Below are 13,746 nucleotides of genomic sequence, written 5' to 3'. Positions count from 1 at the left end.
CTTTTCAAGGTGTGTAATGTAACCGAGGTTAGGGCTTTTGAAAGAATGGATGAATAGGCTCAAAATATATTATTCAGGGTAATTAGGCCAAGGATCCTAAAGAGCATTCTTTGACTTTCTTCTTTTATTTTTTTTGAAACATTTAGCTTTAATTTCAGTAACTTTATTCACCCCTTTTTTTTGCCTTGAATTTTCATTTTCAAGGTACATATTTTCTTTTCTTTTTTTTCTTGCTTTTTTTTATTCTAACTGAAGCTTCAGATTTTTATCTCTAAGGTTTCTTTGCTTTGCCTTAAAAATGCTTAACTTCATCTTTGGCTATTCACTTTCTTGAATCTTGAAATTTTAATTGAGGTTTTGTTCACTTTTTACCCCAGACTTTCACCTCCGAAGGGCATGTTAGATGTTTTTAATTATCGGATACTTTTCTTGAAATTAATCTTGAATATATGCTAATTTGGCCCCCCCAATGTAGAAAATAATCCTTAGCTAGAGTTTTTTTGGAAGAAAAAATTTAATAGGCTTAAATAGGTAGCAAATGGATAATTTTTATGTATGAGAAAGATAGAGAAAGATGGCCATTCATCATTTCAAACATGATCACTTAGCTAGAAGAGCAAATCATTGAAGATGTCCCTTTTGTTTTTCTTTTTTTTTATCTTTTTATTTTTTTTTTTAATTTTTTTTGTGATGCCCCATCTTTTTTTTTTTACTGAAGGTTCTAATGATGATCAAGTCGAATATGATTGATCACATAGTTCAAAAAGGCCCTTTGAGCTTCAAAATTTTTTTGACATTTTTTTTGGTAAAAGGAAGAGAACATGTATAAAGATATGAAACAAATTGTCTTAGGCAGAAAGAGATTATTTTTTCTTTTCCTCAATGTGCCTTAAGACATGGCACAAAGGTTATTTAAAAAAAAAGGCTCAAGCATTTTTGTATCTATGGTCATAGCAAAATTTTGACACACATTGAATTATCAATAAAAATTTGAAAGAGTATATGATTTTTGAAATTCAAAACAAACTTTCAAAATTAATCTCTGTAGACACCCAATTTGGTCCAGGCCCTAATAAATTGGGCCTGGTCCAAATGGGTAAGCTCATTTATTTATTTATTTTTATTTTTGTATTTTATATTTATTATTATTTTTATATATATTTTTTTTCTTTTATTTTTTTCTTATGTATTTATTATTTATTTATTTATTATTACTATTTATTAATATAAATATATCCTTATTATTATTATTACTATTTTTTTCTGTTAATATTTATACATATATTTATATGATTATATGTTATAATTTATCTATTATTTATTTTTAATTTATCTGTTAATTTTTTGGTTTATCTGATTATTTTCATTAATATTTTTATTTGATTTTTTATATTTTTTTGATTTTTTCAGTTGAAGATTGGATTGGTTTTGAAGGAATCCCACCGTGAATTGGGATTCAATTAGAGTTCATATTGGATTCAATGATTGAATTTTAATCCAAAGAGGAGTTAGGATTGATCAGAAACTCTTCTAATCAATCCCTATAAAAGGACCCTCAGATCAAAGGAAAAAACAGAGAAAAAAGTTATTGACTGAGAGAAAAAAACACACAGAAGGTTTAAAAGCTAAGAAAAGGTTTAGAGGCGTGAGAATAGCTCTAGGAATCGGTAAGAATTTTTTATGAATTTTTGTGAATTTTTTTTTTGAAAATTTTTGGAAAATTTCTAGATTTTGGTTGAATCTTTCGACGAAGGTTGAATTTTTTTGTGACTATTTTGACCAAGTTTGAAGTTTTCGGTGACTATTTCGGCCAAGTTTGAAGTTTTTGGTAACATTTCCAAAAATTGATCAGTTTTTCGGTGAACTTTCGACGAGAAACCCAGATTCCAATGAAAATTTTCAGAATCCGACTGACATTTAACCGGAGTTCTTCAAATTTTTAGAGAGTAGGGAGAGAAGAGGAAAGAAGAGAGAGAGAGGGAAAAGAGTTCTACTGAAAAAAGAAGGAATCAGCCTTATATACCCTCTCAAAACGTCGTCGTTTCTGCGTTAAATAACCTAGAGGATCCGTGTGTTCTGCCAGGATCCGACCCGACCAGAGTGTCGACCCATTTTCGACCCGCGTGCAACCCGCATCTCCAAGCCGTTAGTCGAGCCGAGCCGACACCCTTGAGCCGCGTCTCCGAGCCGTTTTTCTTCCTCAAGCCGAGCTGAGTCGAGTCGTTAGTCGAGCCGTTCTCAGTTTTTTTGTTTATTTATTTTATTTTTTATTTTTTACTTTTTATTTTATTATTTTATTTTCTTTAAGTAAAATTTTAAAAAAATATTTTTGAGAAAAAGTTGAAAGTATCAATTTTTCTCGAAATTAAAGTTTTCAAAAAATATTTTTTGAAAAAAGTTGAAAGTATCAGTTTTTTTTAAAAATAAATTTTTAAAAAAGGTTTTTTTTTAGAAAAAGTTGAAAGTATCAATTTTCCTTTACAAAAACAATCATTTTTTTTCTTTTTCTTTTTATTTCTTTTGATTTTTTTTAATGTTAAATAATCCGACGATGGAGCATCTGCAAGTGAAATAGTAGTTTTCTTACATACTCTTGAGGTGAAATTTTTTTTTTAATTTTTTGCTAAAAGTATTAGAGTCAATTGAGAATAATTTTCAATAGTTAAGTACTTGGTAAAATTTTAAGGCTTATTGGATAACACAAAATTAAGCTGGTACCATCTTTTGATGGGCGTTGTGAGGGTGCTATAACCTCATTACACGTAACCAAACTTTTGAACCCTGTTCTGGTTAGTAGACCCGAACCTATTCTTGTAAGGATCCTTAAACTTAGGTATTCCCTAAAAAAATAGATTCCTTAGGTGGCTAATCGTACCTAGATAAAAAAGATTGATGACGACTCTTTAAGTCAATGTCTAGCGATAGATCCCCGGATCTAGGCGTTATGACAATCTCTTTTGTTCTTTGCCTAAGAAAAGATTATCGATCTTTTAAGGTCTGAACTTAAACTCACATTCCCTGAAAGGTTATGGTTGATAAGTCCAATAATTTGAGTGATTAAGGTCATAAAAGTATTTGAAAATGTGTGAAAGTATTTGATGAGCTTTTTCCTAATAGTAATCACCATTTCCCTTAAGAATCCTACCATCTTTATTGTAAAATAAAACTTTTTTTTCTCTTTTTATTTTTTTATTTTTTTGTTTCTTTTTTTTTTTTTGAAATCTTGAAAGTTACTTATGTAGGACTTTTTATTCAAACAAATACATAAAGAGAAATTTCATAAAAAAAGATCCAAAACATTCAATTCTTTTAAAATAAGTTAGATAACTCCTAGAGACACAATGCACATGTCATACATACATGGTAAAAAGATTCAAAAAGAAATCATCCTATCTTAATTTTTAAAACTCAAGACCTCCTTCTTCATCTCAACTCTTTACATTTGACAATTGGATGGAGTCAACAACTTTCATTGTTCTATTACCTTCAAAGTCAGAATACCATTCTTGATAAGATCTTTAACTTTTCTTTTCAACTGTCTGTATTTTTTAGTTGAATGGCCAATTACCCCCATATGATAATCACACTTGCCATTGGGATCATAACTCGTTACTAATGGATTTGATGTTATTTTTAAAGGCACAAGAGTGAGATTCTGACCTTCTATTAGCAAAGATAAAATGTGAAAAATAGGGATATGCAATTTCTCTTGATTATTCCTTGGTCTCTTTCAAATTTTTATTGGTTGAGTGGTGGGTTCAAATGTAGGAACAAGATCATGAATGGCCATTTAAGGATAGAAATTTACTGAAAAGCTCAAATGCTGGCTTGGTTGGCAAAGATATGAGTTTTGAGAGATATGACTTATGGTATGGTGATGAGGTTGATAAACAGGATAATGATTGTATGGGATAAAACTATTAGGTAAATGCCCCTCCATTATGACTACTTGCATCTCTCCTTTATTTTTTTATGATACACTGTCCTCTTCAACATCTGTCATATCTTTTAACTTAATCCTGTCACTCTTGATTGCATTTTCTATAATTTCACCAGAAATCACCATGTCCAAAAGGTTTTAGAGACATTCCCAATCATTTTTTCATAATAGAGAGTGTTCAAAAAATTGACAAACAGAACAATAATTTTTTTCTTAGACAAAGAAGGTTGTACTTGGGCTGCTATGTCTCTCTATCTGTGTGCATACTCTTTGAAAATTTCAGTCGACTTTTTTTTCATGTTTTACAAGGATAACGTATCTGGCACCATATCTTTAACATGCTTGTATTGTGCTAGAAAGACTCTAGCAAGTTATTCCAAGAGTAAATCTTACTTTAATCTAACTGAGCATACTATCTTACTGTAGGTCCAATGAAACTATCTTGAAAGTAATGGATTAATAACTTATCATCATGAGTATGGCCTATCTTCTTTCGATAATACATGGTGATGTGTGTAAAAGGGCCTTTCGTTCAATCATACTTCTCAAAATTTGAGGCTTTGAATTTTGATGAAATAACTAGATTAGGCACTAGACTAAGCTCGTTGGCATCAATATTCTCGTACTTGTCATGGCTTTCAATTGCTTTCAATCTCTCTTCTAACAGATCAAATTTATCTAGCACACTTTTTAATTTTTTTGATTCTTTAGGATCATCTATATTAAGCACAGTAATGGAGTCATTAAGAGTATACTCGAGATTGATATTTGTCTGAACTAATGGTAACTCGATAGAAGGGCTAACATAAGGTTGATGAGTTATTGGAGGTGTTTGCGACATATGAGGATCTTGAACATATGTGAACCCAAATGGATACAATGGTGTCTCAACAACTATTTTCTCCATTGCCCTGTGTGTTTCAACAACTCTTTTTCCTTTTGTCAACTCTATTAATATCTATTTTAATTCTGTCAACTATCTGTTCACGTTCTGCTACATTTTCATAACTATTTCGTTAATCTCTCTTTGGGTCTTTTTTACTTTGTCCATTCAACTTGCATCTTCATTTTTCATGATTCTGGTACTGACTTGAGTGCTATAAGTGTACAGACTTAACTGACCTCGTTTCTTAGGATAGCTATCATTGAACCTTTTATTAATTATCAGAAGTTAGAAATGCACGATATGAATTTTATTATCAAAAATATTTTGGCTTTGAAGGTTTAACAAGAGCATATTCACAATCATTATCTTTTATCTTTAACTAGCATGAAAAACAATGAATTCAAATAGATGATGCATGATGTGCAAGCCAAATTTTATTATTATTAAGAAGAAGAAAACTCAAGTTTCATCATATATTCTGGCTAGGTTATCTAAAGACATTCTTTCATTTTTGAAAGTTCGATGAAAGTATATTCATAACCGTCACTTTTTTTCACTGGCTCCAATTATTAAAGGTGGACAGAAACATCAATTCATAAAAAATCTAGGTTAAAAAAAGTTTTCATTCATTTCAAAAGCATCAAGTTTACATATCATAAACAATTCTAGGGCTATGGCCAAAAAGTGCTAGACCTGCTCTCACTCTCCCTTGTTTCACCTAAGAAGTCCAAAAATAGTTGATTATGATTGTTGGGGAGGACAACCCTTTGCTTTAAAAGCTTTTTATTCATTATCCTGGCCAACTTTATTATTGCCTACAACACTACCTACTATCTCAGCATGGATTAATGAAAGGTTATCATGAACAATTGACTTTATTTTGGCATCAAAACTTAAATATTCGGTTTTCATCAATCCTGTACCCTATGTTTCAAAGTTGTGCAATTTTCAAGAGAATGGCCTATAATGTCAAAATGATATTCGCATCGAGCATTAGGGTCGTACCATTTGAAAAATATATAGTTTACAAGGTTCAACAGGGATAGGGGCAATGAGATAATTTTTTAGGAGTAACGAGTATAACTCTGTGGAAGACATAGGTATTGGATCGATAGATGCTTTTCCTTTGGTGTTGCTAGAGTTTTTCTATCCTTTGGTTGGTTTACTTTGCTGTATAGTTGGTTTTGAGGTGAATTGAGAAACTCTAAGTTGAAGATTGGGCTGATAAAATGGTAATTGGATAGCATGTTGAACAAGCGATTGTGAAGTGTGAGGTAGGGGACGTGGATTCATGTGTGAAATTTTTTAAGGTTGCATGACACTTGGGGGCTTAATTCTAGGTGCTTAGAAGTAGTCATAAGGAGGATTTAGACATGGGTTAAGACTCAAAATAGTTGGTGATAGTTGTTTGAAGCCAGGTGACTCATTGAAAATCAAACTTTTGAGCTCAGTCATTTGCGTGACTAGTTCACCCATTCTTCTCTTGAGTTTGCCTAAACTTTGGCCACTGTTTAAATCACCCAATGCCTTAGTTTGTTCTGGAAAAATGCTAAGACTAATAGGAGCTGATTGATCTTGACTTGATGGAATTGAAAGTGACAACGATCCTTGAAGAGGAATAGACTCAACTCCATCGTTACCTTTAACCATTTCTATCAATTGAGCCATTTGCTATTTCATCTCTCGAAGCTTGAGCCATAATTCCTTTTGATTCAACTTCAAAGCACTAATCCTTGCTTTCAATCGATCTTTCATTTTTGCCATTCTAATTTCTACCAAAAAAGACATTTTATTTTGGGACTTAGACCAAAAATTCTAGATTACTACCCTTATTGAATGAATATCACAAAAATAATGACACGCAAAGTATGTTTATGAACACATGAATATGATGACTAAAGAATGTCATGAAATGCATATATGCCTATGACAATGGATTTTTATATGTACAAGGACCCAAATGAAAATTTTCATCAACCATGAATGTGTATGCAAGGAATATAATATTATATTGTAAGGATAGTGGGATATGAAATGCAATGTATGTTCCATACGACCCTATTATTCATGAATCTATATGCATGAAATGCAATGACATATTTACATGAATGATGAGATGTATTCTTATGACTAATACAGCATACTTGTATGGAATGCATGAACCTATCAAGTGCACGTTATATTTTTACATGGAATGCAATGCTTGTGTTATGCCAACCTAGTGAAACTAACACTACCTTTAAACATGTAATGAGATGGAATGTGCGCACTACTTATTAAGACGCGTATGGTAGGCATGTATTATTTATCAATATATGTATAACATGAGATGCATGTACTATCCATTGATATGGATGGGATGAAATGCTCATATCATCTTATCATGATGCGCATGGGGTGGAATACATGTATTATTTCATCATGATGCATGAAATGCGAAAGATGAAACAAAAGAAAATTTTATTTTTTTACAAAAATAACTAGACTTGAAAATTAATTTTTATTTGGCCAATAAATAAAAAATTTTTTTAGAAAATCCTTTAATCTTTGAAAATGTTTTTTTTTTTACTTGTTGGATAACGCTAAAAATAATTCATTCTATTCTACAATATTTTATGAAAATGTAAATTTTGAATAACTACCAAAGGAATGAAATACATGTTAAAAGAAAAAAAAATGTTGTTATCTTATTTCTACAAAAGGGCAATGCTCTATCGAAGGCTAGTCCCCTAAGGTTCACTATATGCTAAGTGAGGATTTATTCATCTAAAGGTTCTCAAATTGTTCCTCACTAGCATCCATACTGGACTAGTAAGGCACCCTGATCCTCACCCATTATAGGCTACGAATGAAAACGGTTCAATTTGAGTGAAAGTGTTTCGCTAGCAAATGCGAAGGTTATCACCTCACACTTTGCATACACATGAGTTCTATACTTCACTCACAAGAGCGTAGCTACTCTACATTACTTTACTTCACATGGAGCCCAGGTATAGAGCTCATGCATGTGAGTGAATATGCAAAGTGTATGCAAAGTAATGTATTAATCAAAATAACATAAATAAATCATAAAAATAAAGTAATGACCATCATGCAATTTATTTTATTTATTAACTTGTATATATATATTTTATGAAAAATTAAAATAAAGGAAATTAAATTAAATATCAAATAAAACCAATTAAATCTAATCATTGTTAATAGCGCATAATTAAAGTTTTGGCTTGACTCTTCAACGTCTCCAGTGGAGTCGTCAAACTATCATAACGATTTTGGGACCACTAGACGTAAAATGTTTTATAATAGGAAAAAATAAAAGGAAAGTCACCACCAATCTGTTTTAGGGTGTGATTGGTTACCCAAAAATTTATCTTCTTAATAAAACTTTAAAAGCGGGTTTAAAGTTCATCAAAAAGATAAATTTCGGTCTACAAAAAATCAGGTTGGGTCCGAGAGTCGGTTACGTATGGGGAAGGATTAGCACCCCTAAAACGCCCATAAATTGGTACCGATTAATCATGCGCTATTTTTGGTGTTGGATAAAATGGTTTTGATTGAAATTTAATATTAATTCCCTTCGTTTTAAAAAAATATTTTTGCTAAAATTTTTATTTAGAAATATTGAGAAAATCTTTAAGTTAAAGAATTATCTTAAAATTCTCTAACATCTAGGCAGAATTTAAAATGATTCTTTTCGCTTAAGATTTAACACTATAATCCTTAAAATGAAATAACAATCTTTATAGAAGATAATTGTTAGTGACTCTCCAACATCTAGGCAGAGTACCAAGAATTATTTTTTTCGAAATGTTATTTTTATTTTGTTTTAAAATTACACATTTTATACGAAAAAGTAAATGATGGTGTTATCAGGTAACAAGTAGAAATTAAAGACAGAGAAATGTAAACAAGTGCAAACAATAACAAATAAATGCATGTAAGCTAATAGGTGCTATGTATAATGATGGAATGCAAACTTGAAATTGGATTCTTAAATATAATGAGACCACCTTGACTCTCCAACATCTAGGCAAAGCTTATGTTTGACTATTTATGTTTAAGATCCCATTTTGTTATTATTCTCATTTTGTATTAAACAATTATTAACTCCATTATTAAAACGAATTAAGAACTCATGAGAAAAACTTAATGGAATAAGATTTCTTTAAATACCCTATCATTTAGGCCGCATTCGAGAACAAATTACTCCACTTAAAATTTTTGCACGTGTCTTTAGGATTTTGAGATAGTTTTGGTTAGAGCTTAAACCGAGGTTTTAAAGGTTAGGGTTTTAAAATTTAGGGTTTGGATGTTTTAGGGATTTGATTTTAAGGTTTGAGGTTTGAAGTTTTGGTTTTAGGGTTTAGAGTATTTAGGGTTTAATTTTTGGGTTTGGATGTTTGGGGTTTAATTATAAGGTTTGAAGGTTTGGGATTTAATTTTAAGGTTTAGAGGTTTTGGGGTTTAAAAATTTTAAGGGCTGGTTTTAGGGTTTAATTTTAGGGTTTAAAGAAAACACGAACATCTCTAAAAATTTCCAACTTCTAAGTAGATTTTTTAAACAAGTTTGATTTTCATAATTTTTAAACATTAATTAAAATTTTCTTATATATTTCATTTTTTATGAAAATTTATTATTATTATTATTATTATTATTATTACTTTTTTAATTTTTTAATAATTTATATATATATTTTTTATAATAATTCTCCAACATCTAGGCGAAATTATTTTTAAAAGTTTGTTTTTATTCCCTCCAACATCTAGGTAGAGAAAATAAAATAAAATTTTTTTATTACTTTTTAGATTATTATTATCATTTTTTTAAAGTAGTTTTAAGATTTTTTTTGGTTATTACCCTATTTTATTTTAATTTTATTATTAATAAAAATAATCAAATATTTATTTTAACAAATTTAAAAATTTATCATGTATAAATAAAAAAAAAACTCAAAATAACAAAAAAAATAATATATAAAAAAATTTAAAAATTTTAAATTTTTTTTTTACCTGAACTGGACCTGTCAATGGTCCGATCAAAGCTAGTCTGGACTGCTTAGACTGGTTCGACAATTTAATCTATGGTTTGGGTGGCCCAGTTGTTTAGACCAATTAGACCGATTTACTAGTGGTTCGATACCGGTTCAAATGGATCGATTTTGAGCTAAGGTAAAAAGCGGGTCGCGGGTTGAGTTACGCGGATCTCGGGTTGGATCTGGGGATACGCACGAATCTTCTCCTTAAGCAAAATGACCTCGTTTTGCTGTTTTGGCTTCTATATAAAAGTGAACTTTTTTTTTTGTTTTATTTCATCCTTTCTGCCAAAATTTTTTTTTTCAGAGCTCTAAGAGAGCTCTGTGGACTCTGTCGGCGTCTGACGGTTGGCACTCTTGCCACCGCACCAACCATCGCATTGACAGTCACGGGTGGTTGTCGTCGGTGAACGAAAAACACCAAAAAGACTCCCAGTCATTCACCACTATGCCCTTTTTCCAGATCCAACGTCTGTTTTACCAGAAAAAGCCCCGATCGACGTAGATCTGGGCTTAAAGCTTTTGGTCACCTTTCTTTTTCTTTTTTTTTTTTGTAAAAGAAATTGATGATTTCTTTGCTTGTTTATAAGGCTTTTTGGCGCTGAGGTTCCTCCTTATGGGGATGACTATTTGTCTTTGTTTTTTGTTTTTGTTTTTGTGTTTTTGTTTGGGTATGGGTTTGGTGAGGGTTGAGGCTCGGATTGGGGTGCTGGTATGGGGACTGAGCTTGTTGAAAGGGGGGCTGGGTAATGATGAAGGGTAAGCTCTTGGTGTATTCGAGAAGAGGTGTTGAGGGGAAGAAGCTGGGGGGTTTTTAAGGAGTTTCAAAAGGGGAACAAGTGGTGGCTGTAGGGGTAGGCTGTAGGTGGGTTGGGTAAGTTATAGAGGGGACTGGTCAGGGGTTAGACAAGGGTGGCAGCGACGTCGTACCAGCCCTCTGCTTTTCATTTTTTATTTTTTCTTTTTTTTAATTATTTTTAAAAAAATGTATTATTATTATTATTATTATTAATTTTAATTTTAATAGTAGACCTGGACAAAACCGATGTCTACAGACATATGTCATTTAATTTCAAAATTAATAACATATATTAAAGCAATCCCTTTGATAATTGCTATCATAGCCTTTTAGTTATTTGATATGACATCTTCACATGTTCAAATTTACTACAATGCATTTATACAATAATTACAAAAATACTTTTCATCTTATAATTAGTTAAAATTATTATAATTTCATTTTTCAATAATTACAAAAATGAGAGTTCTAAATGCAACCTCGTTCTTGCTTTATACACCCTTACTTTTTTTTTTCAAAATTTTTTGTAAGTAAAATTATTTATATATCATTCTTACAAGTTTTCAGATATTCAGTATTTCAAAAAGTTATAACATTTTTTTAAAATAAATTTTCATAAAATCATAACACTTCTCATAAATGTATTTTCGATAAGTCATTACATTTTTCAAAAAAGCATTTGGAAATATGAAATTTTATAAAAAATTATAAAAAAAAGAATATTGTTAACAGTATTTATAAATTAGTGTAAAAAAATTATAATTAAAAAATTAAAAAATTTAAAATTAATAAAAAAATTGTTTTTACTATTTTGATTTAGAAGTGCACAATATCCATAAATATGATGATTATATGCTTGTTACGATATTTTTACGATGTTTTAAAGAGTAGGAAAAATAGAAAAAAATCATTTACCATATTTTTGATCTTATACGAATTTGAGAATCAATGGAAAATGTGTTGAAGAATTAGAATTAATTCAAAATTGAAGATTTTCTTAACTAACATTGCATGCTTATGAATAAATAACCAGTAATATTATTAAATACTATACAATTTTGTCAAAATCTAACATGCTAATTAAAGAAATCTATTGTGATAAGTAGATAGAGATACTTCTCCAAAGAGTTTAGTTTAATTAAAACAATTATAAAATTTTAATAATTAATAAAAATATTTATTATTCTTTTTTAATAATAATTTTTTTCATTACATTTATCTACAAATAATTTTAATAATTTTTTTTTGTAATTTTTTTTATAAAATTTCACTTCTAAGTTCTAGCACTTTTTAAAATACATTTATGAGAAGTGTTATGGTTTCTCGAAAATATATTTCTAAGAAGTGTTATGACTTATCGAGAAATATATTTCTAGAAGTGTTATGATTATCAAAAATTTATTTCCAAGAAGTTATAAAATTTGTGAGAAGTCTATTTTTGTAATTTCATTTATAAAAAATTTTGAAAAAAAGTAAGGTTGTATAAAGTAAAAACGATGGTGCAAATAGAATTTCCTTACAAAAATACTTATTCTACTATAATTAACTAAAATTATTATAATGCCTCTCTTACAAAAATTATGAAAATACCTCTATCATAATTAGCCAAAAATTACTATTCTACTTTTCATATCATAATTATGAAAATGTTTTTATGAGTATTTTATAAAAAGTTGACATTTGGTTTTTTTTTTTTTTCAAAATTATTATAATACCTCTATTAAATTATATCAACATTTAACATACTATAAATTTAATCACATATTAAATTATTAAAATAACCTTGCCATTACTTTATAAAAATTTGACATGCAACATTTTATTTTAAAATTACTATAATACCCTTATTAAATTACTTATGAAATTTTATTATAATATAAAACTAACTACTTATTAAATTAGTAAAATACCTTCATCATTGATTCATAAAAATTTGACATGTGAAATTTTGTTTGAAATTTACTATAATAATCTTGTTAAATTACTTATTAAATATTAAATAACATATATTAAGTGACATAGAAATTATTATAATGCCTTTTTGTTTATTTGATATAACATTGACACATACCCAAATTTACTATAATGCCTTTCTATGATAATTATGAAAATCTCATATTCTCATAATTAGTTAAAATTACTATAATACAATTATACAATAATTACAGAAACACACATCCTACAACAATTAGCTAAAATTACTATAATACATTTTTCTACCAAAATTACAAAAATACCATTACCAAAATTGGCTAAAAATTATTATAATACTTATTATATTATAATTATAAAAATGTTTTTATGAGTACTTCATTGAAAGTTGACATATGGCATTTTTTTTTCAAAATTACTATAATACATTTATTAAATTATATATTAAATTAATATAATATAAAATTAAATGCATATTAAATTATTAAAATATTTTTACCGTTGATTTATAAAAATTTGACATGTGACATTTTATTTAAAAATTATGATAATACCCTTATTAAATTACATGTGAAATTTTAATATAATATAAAATTAACGACATATTAAATTACTAAAATATCTTTGTCATTGCTTCATAAAAATTTGACATGTGAAATTTTGTTTAAAATTTACTACAATACCCCTATTAAATTACTTATTAAATGTTAAATAATTAAAATAATTCTTATGGAAATTACTATAGCAGCCCTTTGTGTATTTGATATTATGTTGACACGTATTCAAATTTACTATTATACATTTCTACCATAATTATGAAAATGTCCTTTTTTTTATAATTAATCAAAATTATTATAATACCCTCCTACAATAAGTACGAAAAGACTTTTACTATAAGTAACCAAAAATTTTATAATATTTTTTTTATCATAAAGAAAACACTCATATATCATAATTGATCAAAATTATTATAATATCCTTTATATCATATTTACGAAAATATGCTTCTTACCACAAATTTGATAATGCTTCTTATATCATAATTACATAAATACTCTTATGAGTGTTTCACATGAAGTTGACAAGTAACATTTTATTTCAAAATTACTATAATATTTTTATTAAATTACGTACTAAATTTTAATATAATATAAAG

The sequence above is a fragment of the Durio zibethinus genome, chromosome 19 (assembly GCF_047325235.1).
Source record: "Durio zibethinus cultivar Kanyao isolate XHJ-2024 chromosome 19, ASM4732523v1, whole genome shotgun sequence".
Classification (NCBI taxonomy): domain Eukaryota; kingdom Viridiplantae; phylum Streptophyta; class Magnoliopsida; order Malvales; family Malvaceae; genus Durio; species Durio zibethinus.
This window is presented reverse-complemented; position numbering follows the sequence as displayed.